The 9,308-nt window shown below is 40.7% G+C and overlaps 1 long non-coding RNA gene across 1 annotated transcript; it reads right to left on the bottom strand.

The window, feature by feature from the left end:
• Positions 1-5,544: 5,544 nt before the first annotated feature.
• On the bottom strand, positions 5,545-7,286 carry LOC127343279 (uncharacterized). Its single transcript, XR_007877136.2, has 3 exons — positions 6,260-7,286; positions 6,087-6,164; positions 5,545-5,980 (listed from the first exon to the last, which is right to left on the bottom strand). It is a non-coding gene; the product is annotated as an uncharacterized lncRNA (long non-coding RNA).
• Between the last annotated feature and the right edge of the window lie 2,022 nt (positions 7,287-9,308).

The following is a 9,308-nucleotide window of genomic DNA, read 5'->3' as shown; positions in this document are numbered from 1 at the left end:
GTATACTGGCATCACTCATTCTTTGCATATTATGGTTGCTGGATACTTGTACATACTTGTTTAGTTTCTTTGAGTGGTTTTCTAATGAGAGGAAGATGATATTTGGGGAAGTGCTGCCTGAAAATAGATTCTGGACTGTTACCGAAAAGATTCTCAAAAATATCCAGAACGATATTTTTCGAAGCCAATTTTTGTGCATGTTCCCCAGGTTGTTATCTAACTTTCATTAGTTGAACACTTTTCGATTTGAGCAGTGGAAGAATTTCTTAAAAATCGAGTACTGTACTGCTGTCAAATTTGACGAATTTCTGCTACTTTGTGTTTATGTGACTTTTCTAGTTTGCCATTTCTTGTTTTTGCTTTGTTTCTTTCCCAAAACACAAAAACACCAAAAATATTTGCTGTTCTTCTTTGGTTTGTAAAGTTCATCATGAGTTCAATGGTCTTCGGTGGCTGGAGCATGGTTTTTATTTCATATTATCCAAGCTACACAAGTGAAAGGCAATAATGACGATCTACGACAATTGGATTGTGGTGAGAGGCTGGTATGAACTCTATTTGTTTTCATTTTTGTACATATACTCATCCATGTGAGCATTCTTAGTTGGTTCATGTGAGGTATATGTCATTTAAGAAAGTCTAGTAGTTCATGTTCTCTCATGTTTAGCTCCAATTTATTAATATGAGTAGCATGTCATGGATGTTTGCTTGCATTGTTTTATTCATAAATAGGTATGACATTGTGGTATCCTCCTCTGAATAATTCATTTGAATTAACTTGGCACATGCTCACGCATGCATATGACTAAACAAAAGTCAATTAAGCCTCTATGATTTACATTGCTTCAGAGTTCTTGTATCACTTTTATGCCTCCGTTAATTTATTTTGCCGCAAGCATGATTATGACAGTTACTGCTCTCTTGATTTGTCGCTCCCTAGTCTTTTGCTAGCCTTCACTTGTACTGAGCGGGAACGCTGCTCGTGCTTCCAAACCCTTGAAAACCAAGTTGTTCCAAAGTGTCCACCATAAATACCTATGCATGGCATTTCAAACCATTCCAAGTAAATTATCATGCGCTACCTTTAAACCTTCAAAATGCTTCTCAATTTGTGTTAATGTTTCATAGCTCATGAGAAAGTATGTGGTGTTTAACTTTCAACCTTGTCATTTACTCTTGACGGGCTTTCATACGGACTAGTGGCACATCCGCTTATCCAATAATTTTGCAAAAAGAGCTGGCAATGGGGTTCCCAGCCCCGATTAATCAAACTTCATTAATAATTCTCTTCACATGTTTTGCTCTGATTCATCAGTAAGCAACTTAATTTTGCAAATAGACACTCCTCCATGGTATGTGATTGATGGAAGGCACCCGAGGATTCGGTTAGCCATGGCTTGTGTAAGCAAAGGTTGGGGGGAGTGTCACCCATAATACAACTAAAATACGTGTGTAAACAAAAGAGAAGAGGGATGATCTACCTTGCTGGTAGAGATAACGTCCTTCATGGGAGCCGCTCTTGAAAGTCCGGTTGGCAAGGTAGTTGGTGTACCCATTACCATTCGTTGACAACAACAAACACCTCTCAAAATGATTTTACTCCTGTTTAAAAAAATGAAAAGCTCTAGCGCATGTTAATCCCTGCTTCCCTCTGCGAAGGGTCAATCTTTTACTTTTATGTTGTGTCTCCATCCTTTCTTTGAGTACTTTCTTGAGAGCACAACTGTCATTCTTAGTATAATATGCTTGTCTCAAAATATGATTGATGGCGGTATAACTTTGATGCTTTTATCTTTGACAATCACTATTTCTAGTCTTTCTATGAACTTCAGAGGTGACTGAGCATCTATGTTTTGCTGATAAAATATGGGCAAGCGAGATACCACTTTATCATACTCTTTTATGAACATTGCAATCTTGCTTATAGACATGATTCATGATGCTTATTATTAATTGTTGGTACCTTTCCATGATTGACATAGCTATTAGATGATCTTATTTGCATGTATCTTATTATGAACTGCCTAAGTGTTAGTCATAGCATGAGAATATTAACATCATATGAACAAATGTGTTTGTGAAAGTTCTTTTATCGCTCAGTTGTTAACTGAATTGCTTGAAGACAAGCAATAAGCTAAGCTTGGGGGGAGTTGATACGTCCAAAACGTATCTACTTTCCCGAACACTTTTGCTATTGTTTTACCTCTAATTTGTGTGTTTTGGATGCAACTAACACAGACTAACGCTGTTTTCAGCAGAACTGTTCTGGTGTCTCGTTTTTGTGCAGAAATCCAACTTTCAGGAAAATCCTCGGAATTTATGCGAAAGGTCTTATTTTTCCAGAAGACTCACGGAGCCAGAAGGGCAAGCCAGGTGGAGGCCCGAGGGCCCCACACCATAGGGCGGCACGGCCCAGGAGGGGGGCGCGCGGCCCTAGCGTGTGGCCCCCTCGGCCGGCCTCCGACGCCCTCCTCTGGACTGCTTAAGGGGTTTCGATCTAAAAATCGCGACCAAGAAGTCGAAGTCGCCAGAAACCCTCCAGAACGCCGCCACATCGCGAAACTCCGTCTCGGGAGCCAGAAGTCTCCGTTCTGGCACTCCGCCGGGATGGGGAATTGGAGGAGATCATCGCCATCATCACCACCGACGCCTCTCCATCAACCAGCAATGTTTCCCCCATCCATGTGTGAGTAATTCCCCCGCTGTAGGCTGAAGGGGATGGTAGGGATTGGATGAGATTGGTCATGTAATAGTATAAGATTGTTAGGGCATAGTGCCTAGTGTCCGTAATTGGTACTTTGATGATATTGTTGCAACTTGTTATGCTTAATGCTTGTCACTAGGGCCCGAGTGCCATGATCTCAGATCTGAACATGTTATTATTTCATCATGATATTCATTGTTTTATGATCTTACCTGCAAGTTGTATACACATGTCGCTGTCCGGAACCAAAGGCCCCGAAGTGACAGAAATCGGGACAACCGGAGGGGATGGTAGTGATGTGAGGATCACATGTGTTCACAGAGTGTTAATGCTTTGCTCCGGTACTCTATTAAAAGGAGTACCTTAATATCCAGTAGATTCCCTTGAGGCCCGGCTGCCACCGGCTGGTAGAACAAAATATGTTGTGCAAGTTTCTCATTGCGAGCACGTACGACTATAATTGGAACACATGCCTATTGATTGCTTTGTACTTGGACACCGTTTTATTATTATCTTCAAATTCCCTGCTTGATTGTTACATGAGTTTCTCTCATCCATGCAACGCCCGTCATCCGTCCCCGTGCCTACAGTATTTTAGTCCTGCTGTTTACTATAATCACTACTACTGTCTTTGTTTCTCTGCTGCTATTATTTTACTACTGCTACTGTTATAAAACTGTTAATACTGATAAACTCTTGCGAGCAAGTCTGTTTCCAGGTGCAGCTGAATTGACAACTCTGCTGTTAAGGCTTTCAAGTATTCTTTGTCTCCCCTTGTGTCGAATCAATAAATTGGGTTATACTACCCGCGAAGACTGCTGCGATCCCCTATACTTGTGGGTCATCAAGAAGTCGTATTGGTTTCAAACATAGAAATTTCAAGAACCTCCCAAGAGCTTCATTTTAGAGTGACTAAAAAAGATCCAGGCTTGCCTTTTCATTTTCATGTTTTTAAATTGTTTAAATCTTGGTCAAACCTAGCTAGTATTTGACCAAGATTCAAATGGGCATAAAATTAAAAAAAACAGAAAAATGAAAAATCAAAGCACATAGCCTTCTTAATTCATATAACAAGGTCTAGACATATTCAAAATAGAAAAAACATGTATCTACCCCTAACCCTTAACTCTGTCTTATGAACTCAAGCATGAAGAGAAGTGGTTTTGGGTTTCAAACATGGAAATTTCAAAAACTTCCCAAAAGCTTAATTTTAGAGTGACTAGGAAAGGATCCAGGCTTACCTTTTAATTTTCATGTTTTAAGTTTGTTTAAATCTTGTTCAAACCTAGGATTCAAATGAGCATAAAAATTCAGAAAAAAATCAAAAAAGAAAGAAAAGAAAAACCAAAGCACATAGTCTTCTTACGTCATATATATAGTAAGCATTCAACATGATAAACAAGGTCTAGACATATTCAAACCCGACAAATCATGTATCTACTCCTAACCCTAAACTCTGTCTTATGAAGTCAACCATGAAGAGAAGTGGTTTTGGGTTTCAAACATTATATGGAGATTTCAAGAACCCCCCAAAAGCTTCATTTTAGAATGACTAAGAAGGATCCAGGCTTACCTTTTCATTTTCATGTGTTTTAAACTTGCTTAAATCTTATTCAAACCTAGGATTTGACCAAGATTCAAATGGGATAAACATTCAGAAAAAATCAAAAAATGAAAACCAAAGCACATAGCCTAGCTTCTTATATGTCATATAAAATAAGCATTCAAGTTGATGAACAAGGTCTAGACATATTCAAAACAGAAAAGCATGTATCTACCCCCTAATCCTTGACTATTTCTTATGAAGTCAAGCATGAAGAGAAGTGGTTTTGGGTTTGAAACATGGAAATTTCAAAAACTTCCCAAAAGCTTAATTTTAGAGTGACTAAGAAGGATGCAAGCTCACGTACCTTTTCATTTTCAGGATTTATGCTTGTTTAAATCTTTGCCAAACATAGGATTTGACCAAGATTCAAATGGGCATAAACATTCAGAAAAAATTTAAAAATAAAAAACCAACGCACATATAGTCTTCTTGTGTCATATAGTAAACATTCAAGTTGATAAACAAGCATGTCTAGACATATTCAAACCCGGCAAATCATGTATCTACCCCCTAAAACCCTAAACTAGCTTTTTCTGATGAAGTGAAGCATGAAGAGAAATGGTTTTGTGTTTGAAACATCGAAATTTCTAGACCCCACTACAAGGAATCGGGTCTATTGCAACACAAAAATTTGTCGCGATAGATGCCGTTTTGTGGCAATATGCACCTATTGCCACGAAATGACGTTCGTTGGCAAGCGTTGCAATTACATGTATGGTAATAGGCTATTGCAACGAAAACGCGATTGTGGCGACAAAGCGATCTATTGCAACAACCATGTGGGAAGTTGCCACATGTTTTCCCGTGGCAGCACTCACTTGTCTCCACAATTTGGTTTGTGGAGATAGCTTGTCGCAACATGCAGCCGTGTCGTGGCGTTTGCCAGTTTGTGGCGATAGACATTTGTGGCAATAACCTATGCCAACGACCAAAGTTTCGTGGCGCACTCTCTTTCGTGGCGATAGCCAGCCGTGGCGATAACCTACGGCAACATCTACTGGTTTGTAGCATTAGCCATTTGCCACGAACCGCTACGCTCGTGGTATTAACTTATGGCGACAATCATTCCACTCGTCGCAATAAATAGGTGTGGCAACGGTAAAAAAAATTGTGGCGGGAAGGTGTTGCGACAATTATAACATTTCGTGGCGATACTCTATTTCAACAAAATCCAGTTTCGTGGCGCCAAATGCTTATCGCAACGGGGAAAAAGCTTGTAGCAAGAAGCTACTGCGACAATGCGAACTTTTCGTGGAGATACTCTGTTTCAACAAAATTCACAATTGTGGCGTTACATACTTTTTGCAGCATCCAAAATATTTGTAGCAAGAAGTTACCGCCACAATTTGAAGGTTTTGTGGCGATACTCTATTTCAACAAATTTTTAGCTTCGCAGATCCACTGACAAAACGCTTCTGAGCTGCTTTAACACCTTTTACAACACCTCGCCCTTTCTTCTTCTTCTGTCCATCTGCTTCTACATCCCAAATCATAGAAAAAAGTATTGCATGACTTGGTAATTAGATTGTGTCAGATCGGAGGACCCAGATTTGAAGGAGAGAAAGTACAATGCTGTAGTTGCGCACGGTAGCGGCGAGCATGGGATGGCCATTCATCCAGGACACACATGTCATTAGCTGACACTGGAGTGTCAGATTGTCCTTGAGTACCTGTACAAGATTTAGCAATATTGAAGATTTAGCAATTTAACCCATACAAGGATTTTATGCATTATAGCAAATGCTAGGGACAACTTAAGTGAGATAAACAGTTTACCAGATCTGGGTTGTCCACCATTGTTTATGTATTCGGTTATACTTTCCGTCCTTGTTAAGACAACAGAGCCTTTCCTTACTGCACACAAAAACAATAAAGGGACATAGCATTAACAAACCATATTTGATGTGCACCATTCAGATAGGTGATCAAGAAGTAAATATGGTGTGTACCAGAAGCATCCACCCTTGAACTCATCCTTATGCCCTTGAGTAGGTACGATCAGAAATTGAGTCATATTCAGAAGAAAAAAAACACAAAACGTAAAGCAGGCATACTTTAGCACTTCAATATCTTGGAAACAATATTTTAGAATGTCTTGTTTTTAGAATAAAAGGATGCAAGAATGACTATGATAGTATGCCTGTCCAACATAATATTAGACAAGCTGAATGGATCACATTTTGTTTCCACCAGAGGTACCACAAATAACATAACACCTCAGATTCTGAGTAATGCACATATCTGTCAAATATTTTTCAGAAACCTTATCTTAGCACCTACATGTGGTTCTCTTACTAACTAGTTCTGTTCAAGCCAAACTACCTTGAAGAGGTAGCATTACATATAGAAAAGGCACAAGTCCAAAGCATGAATCACCTACTGGAAGTATTCCGTGTGCATCTATGGCCTAACCAAAGGAGAAAATTATCAGGTTACTTAAGGCATCCTAACATTGCTTTAGTCAAATAGATGACAAAACTATTTAGAGTTCCATAGTATGATTGCAGGCACATGCAGATTTTACAGAGTATTTGGACAGCAGGTCATCATGCCTGATACCATTATACAAGAATTTGAAAGCATCTTATAAATAAGAGAAGTCTGTCGTCACATAGTTATTATCACACATTGAATTGTCATTTGTGAAGGCAAGCACAAGCAGCTGGATAGTGTCATGTTGGAATTATAAAAGATCACAAACTCACAATGTACAAAAACATATATTAGATGAATACTGAACATGCTTCAGTTCAGATGAACATTATTTCAGTTCAGATGAGAATAAACCACATACATGTTGAGACTAGATTCAGTAAAAGCATTGAGAGTACAATGTCCAATCAGCAAAGGATTAAAGTTAGAATCCATGTTGAGCATCTAATACAATGATTCACCAACTTGGAAAAGGAGTCAGTACAACTAGTCAGACTGGATTTACTTGTGAGAGTACCTTATGTTCAAAGCATGAAGTGTATAAGACCTATCCTCTAGTAGAAACTTACACAAATTCAACTCCTCAGCTAAGCGATTGAATACAGTTTAATTTGATCTGCAGGTTGCAAGTTGCACAATCTCCTAGAGTTAAAACTGGAGAATTACATCAAATTCGTCCCAAATGGATATGATACATAACTGCATCTGGCTCCTGAACTTGACCAAGCGGATAACGTCCACCCACTTATGGCAAACCACACCCACCGGAAGACTTCCAAGGCATGTATGTACCGCAACAAATTAACCTCATGCAGCACAGACCTACACGACAAATCTTACAAAGGAGAAGAGAATGAACTAGCCCGAACAATTTCCTGCCCGAATTCCGGAACCAAATCGAACGAGATCTCACGACATCAAAAGCTGATCCCGTCATGAGACCGCAGCAAACCAGGGTCACACTTCGTCAGAACCTAGATTTTTCTAATGTAATCATTCACACAGTATTATAGATTTTTCTAATGTAATATTGTAATCTCAAAAATGAATTGTCACTGTTATTGATTAATTTTATGCCTAGAGAGAATGTAATTAAGACGTGGAACAATTTCAGCGTCAGATTTGCAGATGAAGGAGATACAGAATAGAAAATATAAAGGCCCAAGGTATGCACTGCGAGAGCTTACAGGCAAACATGTCATTTTAGCTATGTGGTTCTGGTCTCCTATTCTATGATCTAATTCGATGCTGCGGAATGGGCAGCTTGGAATATTAGTGACAACAATCTAAGTTATAGCCTTCTAGCAAATGCACAGTCAACCACCAAGTCATGGATTCAGCAAATTCAGCGTTTCGTTTGTCTCTGGGTTGCTTCCGAAATTAAAAACTTGGGATTTGTTCTTTTGATCTTTTCACGCCCTGCTAATTCCAGGCGAGGCACGGTTCAATCAACCCAACAAGACACGATCGATCTGCTAATTCCAGGAAAATTAAGGCCCTATGCATGGAGAGATGGGCTACAGGGCTTTAGTTTGTTTGTCCACATCTAAATCAATTGATCATGGGCTAATTATTAGTGCTAATCTCCGGCCATTAGCGCACGTACCAGTATCTACCGCGAGGCGATCGATTGTGTCCAAGAGCTTCGACTCAAAAAAAAAAAAAGAATGTGTCCAAGAGCGGCGCGGCACCATCCTCAGCAGGCCTGATCCCCAGACGCATTCGATTGTGTACAATACCTGCGTCTCGAAGGGTGGCAGCGTGGGGCCGCGCGTGGCAGCGCGGCAACGGACTGGAGGGCAGGGCGGCGGCCATCCCCGACAATACCCGGCGGCCATTCCCGGCGTGGGGCAGCGCGGGGCGGGCGGCGGCATAGCGACGATGTGGGGCAGCGCGGCAACGGCTGCGCTGGTGGCAGGCGGTAGCGGCGGCGCTGAAACGTGTGGTTGGTTCTACGATGGGAGGGGATTGGAAGAAAATGGGGATTGGAAGAAAATAACCTGAGACTGAGAGTTTGTACTCCCGATCGGCGGTGGTGGGTTGACGCCGCGATGAAGCCGTGAGCACGGACGAAGAGACCTCAGATCCAATCGCCACCGTGATGACGGTGTGATTTCGTTAGAGTACTAATCGGGAGTAATTGTCAGGTGCTTTTACGGGGAAGGTTAAATAGGCTCTTTTTTTGGTGGGAACAAAAATATTCGGAGGCATTTAGCGGGAGGTTTGATTTTTTTAGGCGTAAATGCTAATTAGGTGGTGGGAAAGTAATTCTTTTTGGAGGGAATGTTTACATTAAAAAAAATTGAAAAATAATATTTCCGAGCAGTATGAAATATATGTGCTGTTGAAAATAATGTTACTAAAATTATTTCTGCCGTTTGCGATCTAGTTGTACAGTTCTAGGATGGGAGGAGATAGGAAGTGAATTATCGTCGGCGGTGTTGTTCGCTGTGTTGACGCCCTCATGATGCTATAAGGTTGGAAACGCTTCGTGTCGTCACGCTGTCCTCCCGATTGGCTTCTCTCCCTCTTCCCAACCGTTGTTGCGTGGTTCCGGCGGCAGCG

This window comes from Lolium perenne, chromosome 3 (assembly GCF_019359855.2).
Source record: "Lolium perenne isolate Kyuss_39 chromosome 3, Kyuss_2.0, whole genome shotgun sequence".
Taxonomy (NCBI): domain Eukaryota; kingdom Viridiplantae; phylum Streptophyta; class Magnoliopsida; order Poales; family Poaceae; genus Lolium; species Lolium perenne.
The sequence above is the reverse complement of the archived record's forward strand: the minus strand, read 5'-3'. Positions and strand labels throughout refer to the sequence as shown.